Genomic DNA, 24836 nt, shown 5'->3' with positions numbered 1-24836 from the left:
AGACCAACGTTTTCCTGCGTAGAGATGAAGAATGTCTGAAAATAAGGGGATGGTTCATTAGTAGCAGGGCTGCACTTAAACTGTCTTTCTGCCTTTTTGGGGGGGAAAGTTGGGGAAGAATAATTCGGGTCAAAAAGCTTTGTGTGGCTGTTTTTAGCTGTCTTTAGTTATTGTTGACCTGTTAATAAATGCACTTTATCACTCTTACCTGTAAGTTTTATGTCCTGTAATTAGGGTCATTTGACTTGAAGTTATATGGACTTCAGGTTTTATCACGTTTTGTGGTACTATTATGATAACGATAAGAGTAGCGCTAAAACAACTTATTTTCTTTATGAGATAATTGTCATGAAGTCGTAGGCATCATAGCTTCACAAACACAAATGCTGCTTTTAAAAAAAACATTCCCATTTGTAACACTAAACTGCACACTGTAACTGGATTTAGCCATATTTTCAGATTTATTAATATTTACTGACACTTTAAATCAATAAGTGGAGAACATGGTAAAACTTAATATGGATAGCTTTGGAGAGTTTTAAATGTCATTAATTTGAATTTATTGTGACAACAGTAAATCAAAAGAAATTTATCATGATATGACAAATGATCCCCCTTATTCTGGTGCCTTAAATGGTCTTTGTTATTTTCCCATGATTAAGTTTTGAGTTTAAATGGTTAAAAATAAATCAGTACTTATTAGTGTGTAAGATTCTTTTTGTTGAATAATTAGCCATTGCTTATCACAGTCATATTTGACCCATATATTAAGGATCAGGCTGTATCCAGCTTTGAGTCTCAGTCCTGATGCACCATGAGTCCTCTGTTCAGCGCTCACTGTCAGTCGTGTCCAAGGTCTTTCCTGACTGCTCCCAGATTGTTTTGTGCTTGTGTGTTTTTCTTTCGGCTTTCAAAGGAAAGTAGGATTGTTTGGGAAAAAAAAAAAAGAAAAACGGCTGGGGAGGGGGTACCCATTCCATTTCCTGGACTGATCGCCGAGGCGGGCGGCTCTGACATGTCATGACTCAAACGGCATCATTTCTGCCACCGCTGTCTCGCCGCTGACCTTACAAATGATGCTGTAGGCTCCTGCCATATGCCATTAAGCATGCCGCGCCGAGCAGGACGGGAGCTTTATCCCGCGCCTCGAACGTTCACCGAGCGCCCAGACACTCTCAGTCTCTTTGCTCGCCTATCGGAAAAAGAAAAGCGGATTACTGCGACGGTTTTCCTCCCTCTTCCTGGCCTGGCTGTGTTTTTATTGCCTCCTGTAAGTGTTGGTCCGAGGCGAGGAGCTGAAGCTTCCCTAACAGGTGTTTGGGTGCTTATCACGGACGTCTGTGCCCTTATCTCTGGCCCTCAGCTTCCTGCATCCTCTCTGTTGCATGCCTCAGAGTGGGGATATATTTCACTTAGCCTCTGACCCAAAACCTTCCTCTCTATCTCTTTCGGCCTCCTTCCCTCCTTGTGCCAGCTCACAAGCTCACGTACAGAAGTGGCTTGCTGTTTGACAGGATGTGGCGTTTCATCATCTTTAAGTCGCGTCTTATTGTTCTTATCTTTATCTCTATGTTGCACAAAGTCAGGAAGACGGGGCAAATCGCAACTCCTTTAGACTCAGAAAGCATCAAAGATTTAGGGAACTATTTTTAAAAAATGGCCATATGAGTAGTTTAACAGACATTCTTTTATTTTAGTTTTTCAAGAAATCATACATTTATCGGATTAGAATAGATTTACAGAACTAAAAAAGCCACCCTCCAACCTGCTTCTCTTGTCGCAGAAAACAATGGATTTTCAGTGGAAATGCATTGGTGGCTTCAGCGCTGGGTGAGCTTTGATGCTTTTTTCTACCCAAGAGTTTGATCCAGCATTTTGTCAGAGTGATTGGTCTCAGCCTTTCGCCCCACCTCCACATTCCCTCCATCCTTTCCTGCTCCCAAGTCTCACAGCGGGACAAAGGCTAAAGTGTCTGTTGGATGGGGTTGTAGTGGTGTGGTGTGGTGGGTTGTGGGGGGGTGGTTGACCCCCTTCAAGGACCTGACAGGAGCCTTTTTTCCCCCCTTAATCCCTATTCTGAGTGGGCACAGAAGGAGAGAGAGAACCGCAGTCTTAACACCCATGAGAGAGTCTATTGTGAGCGGCAGGCTCTGTTACAGTAGGATGGATGCTGGGGTCTCGGCGCAGATAAACCGGGGCGAGGCAGGTCCCCGTTATTTACAGTAGGCTCTTTCATTGGCCGAGTGAAACAGGAGCCCCGCCACCCGGCTCCCTCGGCGGAGGTGGTGGTGGCGGGGCTTCGGGGACGACCACTGTTTGTGCTCAGCCAGGCCTCCACTATAGGTCAAAGAGCACGGGGGTGGGGCCGGAGGGGTTACAGACCTGACTTTTGTCTGTACGTTGGGGGAGTTGGTGCAGGAGAAGAAAGGTTAGAGGGAACAGCCGACTATAATAACTTCCATACAGAACAGGTTGGTACGGGATGAAAACTGAAGGACATGGAGCCAACATTTTGATTTAAATGTGTGTTTTCTGGTGTTGCATCTGGTTAGCGGAGTAGACAACATCAGAGTTCTTGTACAGCTTAAAGTCCTTTCAATGACAAAACAGAGTCACTTTATAATGTAAATTTTATATTTTAAATATTTTCAATGTTGCTGATTCTTAATATATTTTAAGAAATAATTTTGACACATTAACATACGTTTTCTAGAAGTTTTAGTAAAAATAATTTTATCCTGCAAAAGTAAGTTGAGTTTAGTTTTTTTTTTTTTTTTGGCAACAGTAATTCTAGTTTAGCTTAGAGAGCCACAAATTTTAAGCCCTTTTTTTTTTGGCTAATTTCACTCCACTTCCTCCTCTAGAGATGCAGCAATCAGACCAAGAACTAGTGGAAAAGTTTCTCAGATTCCTCAGATTTCCGACCTGCAGATCCAGATTATCAAATATAAACTCATTTGTTTAAACTTTGTCTCTCTTGGGGATACAAACAATGGATTCCAACTTTGGGAAACTGTTGGGTAGAATTACATTAATGTTATTAATAATGCTTCAATGGAAGTTCTTGAACAAATAAAACCTATATGTAATTTTTATTTTTTTAATGGTGTACATAAATTTTTTTTACTTTGTTTATAACACTAACTCACACTTTTCCAGTTGTTATGGAATTTGAAATTCAAATTAGTCCAATTCATTCCTATACAATCTTTTCATGTTGTCCAGTTCGGATCCCTTATGAACCGTTCACTTCAATCCAGATTAAAAACAATCCAGGAAAATGTACTCCCTCATTTAATGCCAGTTAGCAGAAGATTATGTAAGGAAACTCAGCATGAAGCTGTTGATTTCGTTGGTTTCTAATTCTGAACAAGTATTATTATCAGCTGGATGAAAATTGGCTTTATGATGGCACCATAGTTTGTTTTCGGTTACTCTGCAAAGGCATCATTTTTGAAAGAGTGAGCATGATGGCAGACACATATAATTATCCTCCCTTTACTCACTGACCTATTTAATCCCAGCACAAAATCTGACCTGCTGTGGAAGCTAAACAAACACAATCTAAAAAAAAAAAACTTATTTTAACCTGATGCTCCAGCTGGGTTAACATCTCTGCAATCATCCCCCGTTTTGTGACAAATCCTAAAACCCAAACGGTCCAATCGAGCGGACTCTTAACTAACGCAGTGGCTGCCAAGTACATTTATTAACCTTAATCTCACAGGTTCATTACAAGACAATTTTCTGTTTGCCGTCTTTCATTAAGAAACAAGAAGTTACCCCAGGGCCAGCGGCGAGCGGGAAAGAGAAGCGCCACCATCTGCCAGAAGACTCCAACTTAATCTGAACGTAATCTTTAAGTCAACCTTCCACATTATCAGGCACGGACGGAGGGGAAAAAGCCACGCAGAGTTGTACAACAAGGGCGGCGGTCTCAAAGGCATTCATTTGCCAGAACAGATTTAGTTATTTTTACTTGGACAAAGGCAGAAGGGGTCAAAGGTCAGCCAGAGAGAACTTTACAGATGAGGTGGGGTACGTTGGTGGGTGGGGGGTGTGAGCTTCTTCTATCCCCCACAGCACCACCACCTTTCACCCCCTTTGTCCTGAGGGAACACAAAGGACTCTGTCAAACTGTAGCGGTCAGCAAACCGCAGCCAAAGATTTGAATCTGGCTGGAGTCACCGACGCCGACCAATCAGGAGACGAAGGCGGTTGTTCATCTTCCCGAAAAATACTTTCATGAAACTCATCTTTGTACAGTTCTATGATTCTTGCTCATTTTTGGAGTAGTTTATGAAAATTGTGGAATTTTTTTTTGAAGACTGATTAAAGTGATGCTTTGATGTATTATTTAGACATTTAAGAAAATACAAATAAACTGCTTCAAGCTCCAGCACGTCAAAGCATCAACCATTTGATTGGCTGAGATCAATCAATCGATGCTTATTTATTTTACCATTTTACGACATCCAAAGCAAAGCCAAAATAAAAAAATAACTGATATAAACCAGAACACAGACAGCTGATATGTGCCTTCAGGTTGGGATCTATTTTTTTATATAAAAATAAATGCTAGGAATAAAATAAAAATATAAAAAAGAAGAATACTCCATCACATTTTCTTTTACAAAAAACAGCTTTAAATGGAGAAATAATAATGATAATGATGATGATGATGATAATAATAATAATAAGAGGTAGAAGAAGAATAGGAATAATAACAAGAATAATTAATAAATACTACTACTTCAGTGGGTTATTGGTATTTCCAGCCACCTGAAAGTAGCTGAAATCCACAAATACTTGAGATATGTTTGCAACTGCCTATTTTAATAATTCAAACACCAAATGTATCAAATATATCTTACCAAATATATCTTAACATGCACAGTGCACCACCACAGAAGCTAATGTCTACAGTTTTCCTTATCCGCACTCGTGGAGGTTACAGCCAATCGGTGACGAGGAAAATAAAAGCACTCCTGAATTTGCTGCTTTGCAAATGCCAGCCAGTAATATTAAGAGCATATATTCATTAGATTATATTAATAAAATCCAAAAGATTACCAAAATGCAAAAAATAGACCAAGATGGAGATATTTTATATAAAACAATATATAGCTAAAATACAAATATTTAGAAGTTATTTTTTACTAAAGCAAGGTTAAAGTAGAAAAATGCTGCCTAATAATAATAATTACTAATGAAAATATATGTAATTTGGTCTTCTAGACTAGCTGTTGAGGAAAACAAATATTTTTTACTCATCCATGACAAAAGATTGGTGGTTAATATTCTGAATGGCCACCAGGAGCCACATTTTAATCCACAGCTTTGCAGCAGCGGAGCTATAAGTCAGCATCTCCTGCCTTCATCCATCCATCCTGAAACTACGGCAGGGACTTGCATTAAAAAGATGCCGGAGCAAGAAGACATTTTTCAAATCCAGAGGCATAACATGCAGAAAGTAACAGAAATAATACACCCGGTCCCACTTTGTCTCCGTCTTACTTTCTGTCCTCCAAATGCCCTTGACATGTTGTGGAGGTGATGAAAAGCAGAGAGGGATGTGGGTTTGGGCGTGGATGTTAAAGTACAATATAGGCAACAGCGTAACCCGGCAAAAACAAAAATATAATCTCTGTTTCTGACCCGCATTCTCTTCATCGTTGCTTGTTTCAGTTGAGGTGAGATATTTTCATTTTGAACCTTCTAATAAGCAAAAGACATGTTTAGAATAATTACACAATGTGAATTTTATTATTTATTTATATATATTTTTTCTTTTTGCATTTTCTAGGAACACAAGTGTTTTATTTTGACTAATTTGCACCCATTAGAATAATTTAGTGTGACCCTCAGTTGCAGTTCAAGAATTGTAAACATTTTATGGCATATATTTTTTTTATGCCATCTTATGACAAAAATGGCATTTTATTTTAATAAATTCAGGGATGTATTCAGGGAATCTGTAATTTTTCAGGGTGAGTTTTTTACTGGTAATATCACATTGACTTAATCAATACAAAGTTCTTTCCATTTATTGTTTTTTTTTTGGGGGGGGGGCTTTCTGCTCAAACAAAGAATTGGACACATCTGCCTATTGGAAGTTATTTATTTACTTTAAAAAAGAAAATTCTCAGACCAACGGAACAAAAAAGTATTGAAGCCAACGACTGAAAACTGGACAACTTTCTTGAGACCCTTTTTCAAAACGTTTTCCTCGGCTTTGTTTAATTTAAAGCAAATAATTCGCTTTTAAATTATTTGGCATTTTTACTGGTAAAACTTCTCTGTCCACAGTGGGGAAAGGTTCAAACACCACTGCATAAAAAGTGTTTGAATTTCTGACTATCCATAAATATGATAAAGATGGGGCATTGATCTTTACATAGCAAAGTCGGTGTCTATTCTGGTTACTGGAGGCTCCTGAGTCACTTTAAAACACTTGTGTCTTTCTCATTAGGTTGTGATGGATGCATTGGTTTTTATGAAGCTGAGTGCAATAAGATGTAAATTGAAGGTCTGAAGTTTATTCAAGGCGTTCTTCAGTAATTGGTTCAATGCTGAGCTTTATTAAATACCTCAGCAGATAAAAATCTGGCCCCGGTCTCTTTGGGGAACCAGATTCAGCCCGGCTTTTCTTTCCAGATATTAGGACGGACATTGTCCTTATCGCAACAGACAAAAATAAGTGTAACGGTTGACTGGCTCATTGTGATGGTGTGCAATATGGCGGCCGGGCCTGTACCAGCACTCAGAGGTCAGTGGACACGGTGCAGCTTTCACATGGCCCCGAGGTCCTGACCCCCACCTTTGTCGGTCACATTCTCCCCCATCTTCCCAGCGAGGACCGCAGCCCTTTGAGCCGGGCCCTCAGCCCCCCGCAGAGCGCGCCCCTTCACCACATTAATAGTGGCACTGGAACTAATTGCCCAACCTTAGATGTGCTTGAGACCCAGATTGCCTCCGCTGCCAGCGCGCCACTAACCCCCTCAACACTCCACCCAAACAGAAGAAACCCCTCAAAAGGAGAATTGTAAAATTGCTGTTTTCCATGCCTGGTGCTGGGCTAAATCGCTCCTGGTTTCAAAGGGCTTCGCTGTCGTCTTTGTGTTACTGTATACCTTCGTCTATTCAAGCTTGTTTTCAAAACATCGCCCTTCTTTCTTCCGCCGCGCCCTCGATTTTTGTCTCGGTTTCACTTTTATTTCTGCCGGAATGGTGACATGTACTCACTATGTAGCTCACGCGTTGGCGAAGACCTTCCCACACATCCCATCCGCCGCCATTTTGTCGCCAAACCCGTCAGGCACTCAAAAAAAGCCGCCAAAATAAACCCTTTTGTACTTGGCCGGCGTATTGGTTACCCTTCCTATGATTCGGAAAAATCTTTTTTTTTTTTTTTTTTTTTTTTTTTCCCCAGTTGCGGGCTTTGAACTCAGAACTGCAGCCGTGGTGTAAAGTGGTGTCTAGCACCAGACTGTTGCTGTTCACACTGTCATGTCTGCCGTCTCTGCTCTGCTGCAGTGAGCGTCACCCGAGTTCAAAGAGACGCTGAAAGAGAGGGAAGCAGCCTGAGAGGCGTTTTATGATTTTATTGGTCCAAAGGAAGCGTTGCAGGGAAGGTGTTGTCTGCGCTAAAGTCTCGTAATGTCACCACAGAGTGCAGCGGTCGGCTCGCTGCCTGGATGGACGTCTTCTGAATATTTTTGCGCAGCTCTCAGATCCCGATTATCTCCTCAGAAATGTGTTATGAGTTCTTTTCTCTCGTCTTTACACACTACAGTCTCAAACCTGAATGTGTTTTATTGATGTTTTGTCCGACAGACCGACATAAAGTGATGCTTTACTGTCATGTTGAAACGAGATGATGCATGGTTTCCATAGTTTTATTTCAAACAGAAACCTGAATGGTGTCATGTGCATTGTAGTTGAGCTTTAGCCCCCTTTTACCTAAATACTCCTAAATTAAATTTAGTTCAACTGATTGCCTTGAAGTTAGTCTAATTAGTAAATATTGTACCTGTGTGCAATTTGATCTCAACATAAGTACAATTGCTCTGTTAAGGCTTTTGTCAAGAATAGTCATTAATGAAAGAAAATGAATATTGATTTATTAGTATGGCCTAGTGAAAGTCTAGTGACAATTGGTGACAAGACATGATCACAGACTTTCTTATGTCAAATTTCAATAAAATGCACAGAAATCTAAGGTTGTAATGTGATTCGACGGGAAATAGTTTAAGCAGAACAAATAGTTTTTTTGCACTTAGCCAATAGTTCTCCATGTTAACTTGTTCAGGAAAATGGTCACTTTTATTGGATAAATCAAGGCACATTATATTACTGGAAAGTGCGTATCGACAATATGCTGCACAAGTGAATCATTTGTAGCTTAAGTTGAATTCTTTAGATTTTAATTGAAAGTCCTGGCACTTCTCAGGGAGACGGTCCTGTTTGCAATCTCAGTGTTAAATTAGTTGAAGTTGCATCTTTCACTCCATGCCACTATTTAATGAATTGTTCTGATCTAATCTATTCTTAAGGAAACAAAACAGAGCTTCACTTTTGCTAGCATGGCCTCTTGTGGTCTTCGTATAAAGCTCTTCGGAAATGGTTTGCAGTGTTTCATCGAAACAGACGGTTTTATACGCAATGTGCCTCTTTAAATGTTTCACCCAGACTTTGAATGGACTGAGGAGTGTATTTGAATGAATTGGATTCATTTGAATTGAATTAGATTTTATGTAACTAGATTTTTGTCTGCAGTTTCTCATGTAGTCTTTGAATTTCAGCAATTCAAAGACTTGCTGAAATTCTTTGAATTGCTGTAGATTTTGTCTACAGCAAAATCTACAGCTGTAGATTTTGTCCTCGACTGTGGAGGTTGAAGATGAAAGTGTGTGGTTGGGTGTAGTTAACTTGTTATTAACCTAATCCGTCTCTACTGACGCTCTCCATCTTCAAAAAATACATAAATATCCAACAGCTGGTTTAAAATTTACTACTCTTTTTTTGTTATTATTATTATTTTAAACACAAAGATGCATTTTTGAAAATCTCCAGTATGTCCTTTTATTGCACAGAAACAGTTACCCTGACTGACTCGCATCTAAAGAACTGCTTTTGAAACGTGAATACGTCTTGAAGCCACAAACTCAGCCAGTGCGGCTTCAGTGTAAAGTTTTATTAACAGCACAACCTGATGTATCACACCTATTCTGTTGTTTGGCCTCTGAAGTAGAAACTTTTTTTTGAGTTTGCAATGCAATAATCTGAAGCCATTGCCTCTGTATTTATCACCTTCAATGTCGATGCAATTTGCTGCTCTTGTATGGGGCATAGTATTTCCTCAGCTTGTGTGGATCAAAGGCATCTTTGAGGGAAACTCCAAACAGTGTCCAGACTCTGTCACAAAAACATCAGGGGCAAAGGGAAACCATGCAAAGCTTCAAAGTCTCGTCACTCAACTGAGTTGGTTCTTTTTTTTTTCTTTTTCTTTCACCGAAACGTGAAATACAGACATGTTGTGTTCAGCTGGCTTTCATGGGGTGGTTTCATATGATGTCTGCAACCCACCATGTTGGAAGAAAGATGCACAATAGACCGATCACCAGACATCGCTACACTATGACTATTGGCTGGACAAGCTGGAGATGCTTCCAATAGGATCTATTAGTGAAGGTCCTAGAAACGTTAGATTAAAAAATTGAGAGTAATAAAACTATTATTCAGGGGATTTCTTAACGAACATGTGCAGAAATAATATCTGTAAATAGCTATCTGGCGTAGCAGCAATATTACTATCAAATGCCGATATATTGGCCCAAACTTTTATATCGGTGGATCTGCATTATTCATTATTTCACAAGACATAATGATGAACTTTCTCATAGAGGTTGGTTGGAACAGCTTTATTCCCTTAAAAAAGAGATCTCAACTTGCTTTTATGTGAAATAAATACCGATCTGAAATTGTGAAGTGTGATCAAAAAAAAAAAAAAAAAGCTGAAGAAAAATAAATATATTCAAATTTTTTTTCTACCAGCTGTATCTTTGTGAAATGTTTGTGGTGGGGTTATAATAATCCATCACACAACAAATCTTCCTCCTTGAAGGAGCTCAGCTAAAGCAGCACCGGCAGCATGCTTGTCCACCAGTCTTATAATCCTCAGAGGAAATGTAGTCACTGACAGATGTGTGTGTGGCTGTCAAGAATTACAGCTTTGATAAGGTGCAACGGACTCTATCGTCACAACAGTTAAGGCGGTCTGTGCTGTTATTACTTCATACTGTCCCGGACTTCGTGCAGCAGCTCTAATCCTACTTTTGAAACGCATATTTCTGCCACTACAGTATTTGGTTTGGGTCTGGATGTAAATAAAATCTGCCACATGGCACGTCTGGTCCTGCCGTCAATGCTTTGATGATAGGTGGCAGTTTGGACCTTTGTCCAGCAGAACTCGCTTTTTGAAGCCGCTGCAGTGCCAGAAATAGAGCAGGTTGTGAAAGAGCATGTTTGTTTGCCATGATAGACTTGGGGGGGGAGCTACAGCATCTTTTAGTTATCAAATGTGTATCGAATCCAGTAATGTTACAGTTAGAAAAACTTTCTACTTTGCTCAGTTAAAATTTGTCATAGTTCCACTTCACTCAATCAGAATATCATTAAAAACAGCTTTTACATTTATAATTAAATTCGAAAGTAATTTATAGAAAATTATGAGTATCACACTCCCTTAATATACAGTGATGAATATTTGGCATCAGGATCCAGGTGTAATATGATCTCATGTGTGCTCTGTTAAGGTTAGAAAGTCAGTATAATTTTAATGAAATTACAAAAAAAATGCAGAGGTTGAGATTTGGACATTTATGTTTGCATGTTTCAACACGTGTTTGTCAGTGATGATGCTGCCACAGGGAGTTTTGTTTCTGTTTGAATGTAAGCTGTTCTGTTTGAGTGAGCAAATCTCCTGCTTACCTGAATGTTTAAAATATTTTTAGAGTCAATTTAAGAAGAGCTGTTGGAGAGCAATAACCAAATCTTTAGGTTTGAACATAGAAAAAAATCCTGTTTCTGTAGCATGTCAGAAAGTGTTTGAAATCTTTTGAGTGAGAGTTCTTTGTAAGACAAGCGAATGACCTTGTACTAAGGAGTTTCTTGCAGAAGCGTGGGTTGGAGGGGGGAACAAGCACTCTAAGGGTGATGAAATCTTAAGTGTTTAACATTGAAAGTGTCTCACTTGTTTTACTTCAAACAGCTTTTCATAACTACATAAACTCCTTTAACAGACCTTAGCACCAGTAAAAAGTGACCTCCAGGGCTTCACTAAGAAAGAGTTTGTGCAAAAACACAATTTCAGAGATTTCTTCAGTATTATATCCCCTTTCACTCACAGGCAAAAGAGTAAAAGGCGGCACTCTTCATACTTACCGGCAGGCCTTGTAAAGAGAACTAAGACTGAATATATCTTTAATAACAGCAGCACAATCTCACTGGAAATGAATGAATGAATCCAGTTTATTTAATCAGGAAAACATGCTAAGATTTTCTTGTTCTGGAACAGTGAGCTTTACAGCTTTAATTTTCCTCCATTGTTATCCTCCCAATATCGTGACAAACCAAGATGGACTACAAAGAGCCCCGGGTTCATGCCTTGACCACCCAGCATCCTCAAATGCTGTCTTCTTTTTATTATTACGATAAATGGACTTTTGATGCCCATGGCGTAGTAGCTTTGTTTTGTGTGCTGTCAGAACACATTTGCCTAGTTTACGATATTTCAAAGTTACTTATCTAGAGTCTTTATAAAATTGAATATGAACTAGTTATTGAACTAGTTTCAGACGCGGTATTGGCATCCAGAAAGAAAGAACAAAAGGTCTGAAGGAGTCTTCAGATATCCTTGACAGGGAGCATGAAGTGAATAAATTCATCACGTTGGGTTAGCTGCTTACGCCTCCTCTCATAACATTATTTTCATGTGCAATATGAATGATGCATCGCCCTCTGACTTATTAAACACTTCTCTTTTTTAATATTCAAAACAGCATTAAACCGAAACCTTTTTGGTAAGTGTAAAGCAAATCCATACATCCAGTCACACTTTAACAGCTTTAATCAAAGGTTTGTAGCTCAGGCTGCAACTTTGCGTCCTTCTGGCTGCAATAAAAATCTAACCAAACCTAAATATGATAGAAGAGCAGCTCAGGAGAGAATACAGAGTCTCAGACTGATGTCTGAAGCTGAGAACATCCTGTATTTTTCAGCCCCCGCCTTTGGTTTTGGAGATCATTTGGCCATGCCACCGTGTCACTGTCACCGTCTAATCTCATTGTTAAGCCCCAGGCAGTGCACATGGTCCTGGCTGCCCACATCTGAACAAACACCCTGCGAGAGAGAAAGACACCAACCTTTCAGTGAGGTGACAGAGGAATGATGAGCGAGGGTGGAAAGCGTTAGCGAGAGAGAGGGAATATACAGTGCAGTCACCAGCACCTGTCTTGATATTCATCTCAGGAGCGTCTGAACAGATTCCTCTGCCGCCTACAAGTGATACCGCTGTGTGGCTTCAGGCGAGAGCAGCAGCACACAGATAGTCTGGGTTTGTTCACCACTTGTTTTATTTTAGCTGCTGCAGATCCTGAAACTTTGGAGGAATCAGGGTTCCTACACAGTCAGGAAAAGTTTGGAAACATATGGGATTCAAGTATTTTCCAGATCTGGAACGCTGTAAAAAAAATAAAATAAAAGCAAAGACAAATATTTTGAGTTTTGAAATTTTTTCCTGCTGCATTCATCCATCATCATCATCCGCTCCTCTGTCTGTTTGTCTGTCCATAAATTCAGTCTGAAGTTTTGGATTTATCCAAAAATGTGGAAAATGACAGCAGAACTCTTGAAATTTGATCCTGTAAACATTTCATATTTTTGATGTGAAATGTGGTATTTCTGGTGGTATGAAGGTTCCAGTTGCGTCTGATCAATAATTGGGAGGTCTGCGTTGTCTGAGAGACATGCATTAGAAAAAATGTCTTCGTGAACCAGAGCCTTCAGCCATCACCATCAATGCATCATGCTCCGGCCAATTACAGCAGTCAGGTGTGTTCTGCTCTTCTAATTCGTATCCGAGCTAATTAAAAACGTTGTGTTTTGTTTAAGGCGCCCAGTGCCAGTCACAGGGCAGAATTTGTTTGGAGGACTGGGATGTTGCCAACAGGAATGGTTCCAGTGGAGACTATTGAAGAGGAAGGCTCAGTTTCAATGCTTTAAAATAACGCCAAGGAATAGTCATGGCTGCATTTAATAAAACACATCAGAGAGGTGGACTTCCCGCCAAAAGGCCGCCTGACTCAGCCAAGTGCAACACCCGCTCTGTGATCAGAGAAGGAGAGGAATGCATGCAGCATAATTTTATTAAAAAGATAAAGTGGCTGATTCAAGGTGGCTGATTCAACGTGGCGTGCTTGGAGTCGCACCGCTTCTGCTGTCAATTTTATTTAAGTGCTGCTTTCAATAGTTTAGCAAACTGGACGGAAAATGCCACAGAAGAAACATTTGACCACAAAGAAACAAAAAAATAAAAAGAGAACGTTGGGGTTTGCACGTGTGCACGGATTTGTGTGTCAGCAGCTGCTTTCTTTAATAATATCACAGCCTTGTGGTTTTCGACACTTATTCAGCATCTGGAAAAATAAATCCAGACCTCAAAATGAGGAAGTGATAGTGGCACGGAGGAAAAGGAGTTCCCTCCAGCTCTGCTTGATAGGCTGTTTGGGATCACTCACATGAGCCCGCTGTTATTCTTAGTGCAGCCTTTTTCGTGCATCATCGAGTTTACTAGGGTACATCGAGAAGCTTTTAAACAGACTCTAATGGAAAAACAAAGCCTCTTAGTTATTGTAAATTAAAACCAGACTTTTATGTGAAATCAAACATGTTCTAGGTACAATATGTCAACTATAGAAAAGCCTTTCATGGTTATTTTTTTCTTTATTTTACCATTTTCTATCTGAGAACTTTGCATTAACCTCTATTTTCTGATTCCCGTTTGAACTCATAAGTATGACAGAATATAACTATGACCTCAAAGCAGAGCAACTCTAAATGTTATTTATTGGACTAACATTAAGATTTCTTCGCAGTAAACTGAGCACTTTTTTTTTTTATAGAAAATAACTTCAGTGGCTGTCAGAATGGCCACCAAATGCCCCTCTGTCAGATGCGATTGTGATGTCACCACTTGGTACCCAGTAAAGTCGGGTATGGGGCAACAAACATTATTAGCCTCTATGCACACATGGATCTGATGGCATCAAATAAGGCATCTAATCAGATTTCTTTTGAATGCATCCAATCAACCAAGATTTGTTCCTAAAAGGTGTTTAAACTACTTTCGAGAACACTTGATGGATTTTAGTCAAATCTGGGAAGGAAAACACATGAAAGCGGTTTGTGAGGAGAACGGCCAGATTTTATTACCAAGCATCTCCAGTGATTATTTGAAACCAAGTTGTGCTGAAAACCATGTGGTTTTGTTGCTGCATTCCATTAAGATGACATCCCAACAATGTTTCCTGCAGAACTGCTACATCACGCGTTACTCGGCTAATGATCACCAGACACAAAGACCTGAGCCGGATCGGTTAGTCCCACCATGCTTTGCACCTGCAGCACAGCCTATACCAGCAGCACCATTCCAGTTAACATTGGTGACAAGGGAAGTAAAAAAAAAAAAAAAAAAAAGTCGTTCATCGGTCAAAATCAGAGATGTCAGGTAATGTAGAGAGAAGAGGATGCCTGTTTTGCAAACCACAAACAGTGAGCAGCTTTTCCACATTTTCTGAGTGGTGAATTTGCAGACAAACGATCAGTCATTATCCAGTTTCATTCATGGCTGTATTCATCGTGGTTTAAGGATCAACGGATTTAAACTTTGGCTCTGTGGCGACTGTGGCTCTTTGGTAGAGTAGTCATCTTGTGATCGGAAGGTTGTAGGTTCGATTCCAGCTTCCTCCTGCCACATTTACCCCAAATTGCCTACCGATCTGTGTATTGGTGTATAAATGTGTGTGTGTTTGTGAGTGCGACTGGGTGAATGTGACTCTAGTGTAAAGGCGCTTTGAGTGGTCAAAATGTTCTATATAAGTTCAGTCCATTTACCATTCAAAATCATGAACTTAAACTCCTCTAAACACAAATGCAACCAGAAATCTGCTGAACGTTGATCCTCTGCCACAGCGTCTATTGACGGCCACTTGAATAATGAGAATAAACTTGTAATATTATGGAAATAGACATAATATTTCAACTTTATTCTTATAACAAAATCGTACTGTGTGACATTATTCTCAAACTTATGACTTCTCAAAGCACTTTGACTCATATTATTACACCCTTATTCTTTTATTTCAGCTTTATTCTCATTTGTTCTGATATGAATTCATTTTCATAATATGGCTTTATTCTGATAATACTATGACTTAAATTCTTGGAATTGTATGACTTTATTCTTATAACTTCATGTTTTATTAGTATGGCCCTTATACTCAATATTTACTGATGCCAGCTGATCGTTTTTTTTTTTTTTCTTTTTTTCAAATTTAAACTATTTGAATCAAATGTGACTAAGATTCATTAAATAAGAAATGGCCCATTAGCTCAGCGCCGACAGGAAACCCAGATACAGATGAAAGCTTAGGTGTAATTAGTGGCTAATGGTTAGCCAAGTGTTGGTTTTCTCACAATACTGATAAATAGTTGCTATCTTATCAATCAGTTGAGGCAATCGGAAAGGAACCAAAACCAAGAGTTGCAGAGAAACAACTTTCAGCGGATTTCTAGTTGCATCATGTTTTTGTTGTTTTGTTTTAACTTTTTATCAGCACTTTAATTATTCACTTCAAAGTTTTTCTGTAGTTTAGTTTGTGAAAAGCATTTAAATAAACCTGACTTACTTTACTAAGTGCTGTCAGCCGGCTTGACTTTAGTACTCGATTCAAGAATTTATTCCTGTCTCACAAATGTCAATACCCATGTAATTACAAACATCGGTACAGGATGTAAAAGCGCAGAATGTCATATCTGGATAATGAAAAGGCAGTTTTAATATCACAGGTTTATGTTCCATTACTTTTTTTTTTTTTACACACTTTTTCTGATAAAAAAAAAAAAGAAGTTATTTTTAAGCATGTTGCTGCCTTTCTCTTACGGAAAGCTAAAAGTGACATAAATCCAAAGAATAATTGTGAAATATGGTAAATGGACTGAATTTATATAGGACTAATCTTATCATGTTGGAAGTCAAATTCACCCAATTAAACACATTCGTACACTGATATGCAGATGTGATTTATGTGATCAATAGGTGATTAAGTGCCTTGCCCAGAGGCACGGGCGGGGACAAGAGGAAGCTGGAATGAAACTAACAACTTTTCCATGGCAACTGTCCTTAGCAAAATATACTCATAATATATTTTTATATCGTGTTGTAGTTTTGAGTATGTAATTACACAATTTACCAATGAAATATTCATATTTAGGTAAACTATAAATTCGCCATGTGATAAAATCAAACAGTATTTTGGTATTTGTAACTTTTCATCCTGTAGTAAATTCGAAAATCTTTCATCATTGTGACTTTAGTCTATTTTGTTCAGTTAAATATTTAAAATAAACACAGGCTCATTTTATAATTGATGCAGCTTTAGTTGCAGTTTTGGTCTTCCATACACTCTTTTTTGGTATAAACCCGGAGTGACCCAACAGTCTCTGTGGGGGCCAGACCATCTGTTGCAGGAATTCTTATCCTTCTTGTAGCTGAAGATAGCACTCCATGACCCCGGCTGTGCACTCAGGGGTCGTCATACGCAGCAGAATCAATTTTTGGAAAGAGCAGATGTCCCCATGAATGCATATAAATATACTGTATACATCTTAACTGTGGTGCTCTGAAGTAGCTGGTATTCATGGTTCATGGTGACAGTGAAGGTGCAGAAGAAACTGATAATGTGACAAAGATCCTGACTTGTTGGAGATAAAGTGTGGATTTTGGCTTTGAACGCCTTTCAGGTACCAATAGCTCTCTGGCTGAAGAGTGTAGTTTTGCATTCATATGAATTATTGAAATGCCTTAAGGTTATGTGCATCTGAACCTCAAAGCTGCAGGATTTTTGACAGTGTAATTCTCTTCAGATCTGCAAAAGAGATGCTAGATTTCACATTCAATCTTCAGTCTGAATTCTCAAATTAGGAAGTGCATATATGTTCAATTCATTATTATTTATTATTTATATAGCACCAGTTCACAATATATATGTTTGTAAACTCGTGGTACTTTACAAAAAATAAAAATCACTTCAGTTTAATCATGCATGCATTCTAATTGATGCTGGCAGTGTAGTAAGCTCAGTTAATTATTCAAAATAGTTTAAAAAGTTTCTAAGTTTCTATCCAAAACCAATTCAACAACAGATTGCATTTAGTATATATTAAAATATAGGAAAAATGTAGCTGTAGTTATCCCTAATTTTTCTTAACATGGTATCTCTACTGCACTGTGACTGTTAGACCGTTTGTAGTAACATCTCACTTTATAGTCATAACACCATCTAACCTGTCAAATTGTCCTTAAGTTCATATAATCTTCAGCCAAATATTGTATATGAGCTGCGTCAGTATTACAGATAATGATAAACCTATGAGGATTCTGTTTGGGTTATTTTTTTGCATCAGAATGTAGTTGTTTATTTGACCAATTTCAGACTAAAACCTGTCCAACCTCCGTCCAGGAGTGAACAACAGACCAGCCCATGCAGGCCTAAACAAGATGTCGCCACCTGTAATGCTGCTTTTGTCTCTGCATGTCATTTCAAAGCTGGAAATAAGCCATCGCCCCGCACAGACACACAAACTTTTTAAAACACCTCTCATCGGACCAACACACACACAAACACACCCAAACTCCAGCTTCCTTCAGACTTCGATTGACGAGTGCAGAATGGATGCCTCTGCTGATGCCATTGTCTTGCAGTTAAGCTTTGTGTCGTTTCCCTCTTGCACAAAGGTCATTCATCATGACAGCATAAAGCTCGGGCCATTAGTGGTTGATGAATGACCCGGCCTACCGGTCAAGCCTTGACCTCCCTCCTCTTTCATTGGCCCAGTTGGGTAATCTACTCATTTTCTCAACACTTGAGTCAAAGTTTGAGCAATAGATGGTGGAGTCGTGAGATTCCAGTCGGTCAGGCTTTACTGTATCTTATTTGCCCAGTGGCAGATATTAGTGGTATTAGTCACACACCACATATATACTTGCACTTATAGACATACACACACAACACAACCACACACACAGGATGCTTTCAGTCCTTATCTCGGCTGCTTTTAGGACAGCTGTTGAGTGCAAGAAGCTGACCCCTGACCTCCAGCACCGCTAGGCTCCTTCCCTCCCACCAACACCAGTATGACCAGCATGGCAACCCCCACCCCTCTATAAATTCCTTCCACTTCCAGCTCTGCAGCATTTTGTTGTCTGTCTGGTGTTTGTCCAAACGAGGTTTTTGAAACATCCTGACTTGACTCCATGTCTCAGAAATGCCAGCGTATCCTGCAGGTCTTTCAGATGTTTTTGTTTTGTTCTCTTTTTAAAAAGAAAAAAAGGAAAGAGAGAGAGAGAGAGAGATCTTTCTTCCTGTTTCTTTGGGTCCAGTTTCTCAAACACACCTTGTTTAAGTAGGTGGTGTCAGTCAACCACTTGTTGCGTAAATTCTTTCGCTCTCTAAGTATCTGAGATTGAGCTGAAGGACTCAGATGCTTTTAAGGTCACGGTCTGAACTAAAAAAAACTACCAAGAGAGCATATTTATTCATACGTCTGTTCTGTCTGTCTCCTACTGACCACATTGAGACCTTTTACTCACTACGTAAAACATGGGGGAGGTTTTGGTTTCCATCTAGTGGGCTTTACTGCAATCAACATACTGAACTTCTACTGCAGTTCAAACTTAAACACACAAATATAACTTTGCAGGACAGAAATGGTCAAAATCCAGTATTGTCACAACTTAGAAAATGTCGCACAAAAACCCAAAAAACCTCAAGCTTACATCATGTTTTATAATGTGTCATGTTTTAAAAGCACAACATGTTTTACAACTTAATTTGTCTGTAAAAACATGGGAGTTTTTACAATAGATGCCAGGTTTATGTAGTGTTGTAAAAAGTACAGCGATTCCCACGTTTAAATGTATTTAAATGTAACTCGGGCTCATTTGCTGCTTCAAACACATGCTTTAGTGATGGCTGGAGGTGGTAAGTGTGTTGTCAATTATTGCTTCAAGATGGCCTGGAAAGCTGGGCTCTGAAAAACCTCAAGCTAAGATAATTTCTATCACGTCTTTCGGATTGTTTTAACGCTCAAGTTAAAATGACGGAGCAGTGTTTGGCCCAGAGTCTTCACAGTAAATGCATGCGATCTATTTAATTTATATTGCTTCAGTCCTTGCGAGTTGAACTTGTCAAATGCTGTTGCAAGTCGATTTGCAGATATATGCAGGGGGAAAAGAGGTTTTACATCAAATGATCAATTTTATACGTTCAACTAAATATCTCCCAGCCACCTAAAGAATGTTTCAGATTAAATTATTCAGAAAAACATTTCTTAGGCTGCTTTTTAAAGAATTGGCATAGTATTTTTAGTTTTAAAATATGTGTCACAGTTCTTCTGTGTTAATTCATTGCCAGTCACTGTTCATAGTTTTGTTTAATTGTCTTGAGTAACTTAGCTTTCAGATATCTGCACATCGGGGCTGAAGCTCAGAATTTCTATAAATATCAAATATTAATTACTAAGACAAACTCAGTTGTTTTAAAATGTATCTTTGTATTTATATTTTAGCATCAAGCTAATGGTTATTTTTATTTGTAAATTTTTATTTATTGTGCCGGTAAAATAAACTGCCTCAATATGGCTAGCTGGTGATAGTTAACTTAGCAAATAAACTAGGTAATATCAAGTTTTCTGGCAGTCAGTGTTACCTTATAAACACTACAAATAAGAAAAGGCATTATTTTGTTCAGATTAGCATATTTTTTTACTACGATATTTAGTTATATTTAGCTTATCCCGATTTATGAATAAAAAGTAAATCCCCATGAATGATCTGTTGCTCTTTGTCTTTAAATATATCCAGTGTCCATGTGGGTGAAACTTGGTTCATTTTGTCAAAATTCAACAAATATGGGAACAACCTTAAATTGTAAGGACTTATCTAAAGAAAACTAAATACCTCCAAGTCAGTGGTTGGGAATATTTTTTTAAGAGAGACATAATCATAGCAGAGTAAATTTATTTTTTTTGTATCGGTAAATAATTTTCTATACTTAATGTTCCACCATGTTTACAGGTGGCACAGACTGGTGTTATGAGAAAGAGTGCAGGTTAGCAACATTTTGTGCTAACTTCAGAAATTCAAAGGACTAAATCAACTTGACTTTGACTTAGAGAAAGTTTTTCTCCAGTTTCCGTTTTAAGACAAATTTCCTAATTTGATCCAATTATCTCTAGTTAAACTGGATTCGTCTGACTTCTGATGACATTTTACTTCTGTGTATGAATAAACTGAAGTGAGTCTGTATCAAACGTAAAATATGGAAATATATGTATTGTTTTACCATTTTGTTTATTAAGTTATTGCCGACTCTTTTAACGTCATAATAATGCCAGATATATTTCTGCTCGAGGTTGTCATATTCTCTGAATCCTTTACTCTGAATAGAAATCGGCGTCTGCATACTCCCATGCACACACCCGCTCTTGTCTGTGCGCTCTCAGACCTAATTGTCTAAGCCCCCCATCCTCGACTCCCCCACCTCTCCTTTTGCTGTGAGAAAATTTGCTGAGTGCCAGATAAAATAGAAATCAAGTTAAGTGTAAAGCTCAGAGCAGGGCGGGGGAGAAACGGGGTGAGGCGAAGCAAACTACACTTGACCGCTCTTGACAATAGCGCCTGCTCCCACCAAATTCACATTGATTAATTAATTAGAATCCCTTATTAGCAAATTGACTGTCTCAGCCGATTATCAAATTCAGTTTCTTTATTAGATGCAGCTGCAGTGCTGGTGCCGCGATGCTCTCCGTCTGAGGCCGGTCACTCGGCTCCAGAGTCGCACTCATCCAACCGGCTGAAGCAGTCCTCTGTGAACAAACTGTCAGACACAACCAATGATGATGACGAGTCCCCTGCTGGTGTGTAAAAGTACATTCTTGGTCTGAGTAGCGACTGCTGTGTATTTTGAAGTATTATGCTGCATGGAGGTTAAAAGTTCATGCCGGCGTAATGCAGCTGTATGGATCATGTGCACTCATAAGCCTCTGGTTATTTGACTTTGTTGGTTTGAAAAGAAGGCATTGCAGACTTCTAATCATTCGTAGGAGTGGTATTGATTACTTATTTTACTCACAAGGCCTGTATTTGTAAAAGTTGTACATATTTGCAATAGACCGGCTTTTTCTTGTTGTGGACTGAAACTTGTATAAATCAACTTTTTGTCCTGCAAGGACATGGCGAGCAAGCATTTCATTTGTCTGTTGTGCATTCATCGCTGGTATGCGCTAGCGGGAGTCATATGATGATTTGAAATGGCGATAAAATGAGCAAACGAGGAAACAATCATCTCATTGACCTCTTGACTGGCGATACGTTGACCTTAGCTGCATTCTCTACCTCCATGCAGTTATGCAGGCATCATAGATTACCCTGTGCACCACGGCTGAGCCAAAAGGACCAAATCAAGCAGCACATACGCAAACAGTATTAATATAACGGTTGCTTCATAAGGGAGTCGATGGATATCTGTCTTTATTCCTACGGCGCCAATAGAATGGAAATAGTCCTGAGTATGAGTTTGCTGGCGGACTAAATACATGGGACTGTGTAGGGCCATTGTGACCAATGTCTTTGTCCAGATGGTTCACATACCTTTAGTTGGGCTTTGGGTGAGGAATGCACTCCCTCGGGACAGTTCCCGACCCTGGAAACAAGGGCCAACATAAACACCCATGCCCAACCCCCACTGTGGCCCTCACCTACAACCCCTCCGATCCCTGTCAGAGCTCATAATGAGGTTGCAGCAGGATGAGGGCTTATTGAAAAACCTATAGAAATGTGGCATCACACCTCCAACTGGTGGTAGCAGTTGTAATCTTCAGCTGGAAGAGCTTCCATCTTTCCCACAGGTTTATAAATGACACTTTTCGAACAGGATTGCGAGTGTCAGAAAGGGTTTGTCACTTAATGGTGTTAGGATGCAACATACTGAGCAAAATGTGTGTGAATGCCAGAGAGACAGTGAGTGTGGGTTCACCGCCCGACTAATTACCTATAAAACGTGGTTCCTTCCACTTAAAGTACAGCAAAATGCCACAGCTCCAATAAACAGGCATTAGTCCAAACAGAAAGCACGAGAGCTCGATCTGGAGCCTCCATTTCAGCCGTCTTACAAACAGCTGCTGTCATGGAGGGATGATTCGGTTCCATTGTTACTGGTAAGTATTCAAAATGGTTAATTACAATTTTCCACCTGTTTAAAGAGGAAACAATTGGACATGATAGGCTGTAAAAAATATTTTCCCTCCAATTCTGTTTCTGTTCAGATTGTCAAACAAATTTCATTACCAGACAAAGGCGACCTGAGCAAATACAACATGCAGAAGATGAATTTATTAATACAAAAACACCTTAATACGGCGGTTTTCAAAGTGTGAGGCGCACCTCCCCTGGGGGGCGCCAGAGCACATTAGGGGAGGCGCGATGCGAGGGAAAAAGTAAACCGGAAAAGCTATCTGATGTTAGAGAAACGTCTTTTACGCACACGATCAACTCTGTGGATTTAGGAAAAATGTTGGTACTGTGGGGTGCGCGTGTGGAGCGGGGATCAGTGGAAATGTTTCCCACCTTAGAGGATGTTTTGGCCAGTGATGTCAGTAACGTTACTGACGTCGGACCACTTTTTCCTTAACGAGTAATCTAACGCGTTGCTATTTCAAATCCAGTAATCAGACTACAATTACTTATCAAAATCATTTTTGCGTTACTGTGCGTTACTATCTTCTTTTGTTATTTAATCGTATTTCCTCTACTCGTCTTGTCGAGTGACCGACGTCTCTATGCAACAGAAATGTTAAAAATGGAGGGAGATGCGCATTTTGTTGGAGGACAAACTGGAACTATTTTCAGTTTCTGTCGCCAAGTCCGATTATTATAAGCGGCTTTGGGCTTCATTTTTTTAAAAGTCGCTTGCAAATTTAATGAGTGGCGGGTTGCGCCTTTTTGGGCTCGTTTTTGAACATGAAGTTGCTCATTTGGGGTTGGAAATAAGCAGAGACTCATAATAAATCCCAGAATTTGTCCGTCATTAAGGTAGTTTTAGTCAGTCTCTCCTGTTCATCATTTCCCGGATGATCCGTCCCGCTGTGTCTTTGTTGATGTCAAGTTAATATATTACCTCTGAATGACATCGAGCTTCACGTTGCGCTCCAGAAAACTGCAAACATCGAGACCAATATGAACAGTGCAATAAACGTGAAAACAGCCACGAATAAACGTGTCCATAGTTGGCAATAGTTATAATGGCAAGTTAGCACCGTTATAATTATTAATATTACGGTAAGTGTCGCAGCCATCTGAGCTGTGGAGCTGCAGGAGGAGCTCTGTGCGCTGCGACATCAAACTCAGGGGTGTAACGCAGAATCTGGAGGCTGGGGTGAGGAGGGCTTTAAAATCCTTCTTAGAGTTTTCCAGACAACAGTGGACCACACAAACTACTCATGTTTTTTATTTTTTGTACTGTTTTTTGTACAATCTCCTCTTCAGTTCAACCTTATCAGTGGAGACACATTGTTGATGTTACCATTATAAAATAACTTACAATTAAGTATTGGCACATCAGTGTTGATATTTCGCTTTAACTGGTCAGCTTCCACTCTCCTGTTTTTGCATCTGCAAGACGCATGAATACTTTTGAGGATTGTTTATCAGATGTGGTGGGGAATTATGTACATTTGTATGATTCTGCACTAAATGACTACAAAGACAGTCAAACATTGTTGTCCACAGAGCAGGCTATATGCAGCGGCGTTCTCTCTGTGAATGATTTGTAAATCATTCACAGAGAGCACACGTGTGTCAGCACTTGCAGCAAAGATGGACGCTCAGGAGGTTAGAGGCGTGAAGCAGTTGATAAGCTACAAGTAAGATGCTGACAGCAAATTACTTTGTCAAATTGTCTTATGTCACAGAACCCTACTTACAAAACTCTAGCTGCTGAAAATAGGCAGCAGAAAAATCTAAATTATACCCCATAAGGTTTGGATTAATATATCATTGGAAGATCCAAAAAGAGACTAAAACAGCATTTATTGGCTGCTCTTTATTTAAGGGAGTTTGGAGAAAGAAACAGATAGAACAATAGGTGAAGGCAATGGGAGAGATGAGAATGCTGATGAGTACAAGAATGAACCAAAAACAAAGAGAGAGAACCAGTGTTGGGGAAAAAAAAAGACTTAAGCCGAGCCTTCTGCTCACTACTCTGCAATGTTGTCTGCATACATGTAACCTGTTGGGTTCCCAGCTAGGAGAGTTTCTCAACTCTTTTAACACTTAGAGAGTTTCTCAACTCTTTTAACACTTAGAGAGTTGTCTGATGGGGACATCCAGACATTTAGCCAGGGGAGGGTGTAACCCTCTGGGTTCCCAGAAATGTGTTATTGTTGTTTTAAAAAAATTACAAGGTTAACAAATTTAATGCATGTAAATTAATATCTTA

At 39.3% G+C, this 24836-nt stretch overlaps 1 protein-coding gene across 6 annotated transcripts in view; it reads left to right on the top strand.

Moving 5' to 3' along the window:
• zbtb16a (zinc finger and BTB domain containing 16a) overlaps window positions 1–24836 on the top strand; it is a 188171-nt gene that overhangs the window by 32215 nt on the left and 131120 nt on the right. The gene's annotated exons all lie outside the window — the stretch shown is intronic.

The sequence above is a fragment of the Gambusia affinis genome, linkage group LG15, assembly GCF_019740435.1.
Source record: "Gambusia affinis linkage group LG15, SWU_Gaff_1.0, whole genome shotgun sequence".
Classification (NCBI taxonomy): Eukaryota; Metazoa; Chordata; class Actinopteri; order Cyprinodontiformes; family Poeciliidae; genus Gambusia; species Gambusia affinis.
The sequence above is the reverse complement of the archived record's forward strand: the minus strand, read 5'-3'. Positions and strand labels throughout refer to the sequence as shown.